This window comes from Myotis davidii, unplaced genomic scaffold (genome assembly GCF_000327345.1).
Source record: "Myotis davidii unplaced genomic scaffold, ASM32734v1 scaffold1608, whole genome shotgun sequence".
In the NCBI taxonomy this organism is placed as follows: domain Eukaryota; kingdom Metazoa; phylum Chordata; class Mammalia; order Chiroptera; family Vespertilionidae; genus Myotis; species Myotis davidii.
In genome coordinates this window covers 148,388-149,340 of record NW_006299164.1, presented here as the reverse complement: position 1 = coordinate 149,340, position 953 = coordinate 148,388, and positions in this window count along the sequence as shown.

The following is a 953-nucleotide window of genomic DNA, read 5'->3' as shown; positions in this document are numbered from 1 at the left end:
CCGCTAAATAAAACCCAAGTTAGTGAGAATGTGGAGCAATTGATTGGAACTCTGTTGCATGGCTTGTGGAGCAGAGACAGAGTTAGTGTCAACAGCTGAACTCCTGGACATAAGAAATGTGTGCATATAAAATAGATACAGATGCCCCTGGGCTTACATTGGGGTGACATCCCAAAGAGCCCATCGGAAATTGAAACTATCCTTTAAAAAATTGAAATATCCTAAGTAAAAAAATGCATTTAATACACCTAACCTATCAAACACCATACCTTAAATGTGATCAGAACACTTACATTAGCCTACAGCTGGGCAAAATCATTTTGCTGTGTTTGCCGAGCATCAGAAGAGAGCATCTTACTGCCAGCCTGGGAAAAGATCAAAAGTCAAAATTCAGAGTATAGTTTCTATGAAATGCATATTGCTTTCACATCATCATACAGCCGAAAATCGTTAAATTGAGCCATTGTAAGTTGGGGACCATCTAAACTAGTATGTTCACTAAAGCTTTATCTATCAGCGACTTGAGCCAGAAACTGATCGATGACCGCCACATCAGATGGATAAATCAATACTAGGCAGAAATGAGAGGACTGAGCTGCAGCTGCGGGCAACAATATGGATAGACTTTGGAAGCCTAGGGTTAAGGCCAGACACAAAGAAGCAAGTGCTGTGTGAGTACATTTAATATAGTTTGGGAAAGAAGATCCCATCAGTGAGGTTATGAGTCAGGATAGTTAATTACCTGAGGACAAGAGAGGCCAGGTCTGATTGATTTCTCATTTCTCAGCCTGATTGCTGGTTATAGATGGGCTCAGGTTGTGCTCTGTGTGTGTATATTATCTATACTAATAAAAGCCCAGATGGTCCTCGCGCCCTTGCGCAATGCCCTCATGTCATCACAAGATGGCCGTCCCAAGGTGGCTTCTACGGCACATGCGCCCAGCAGAGGATTT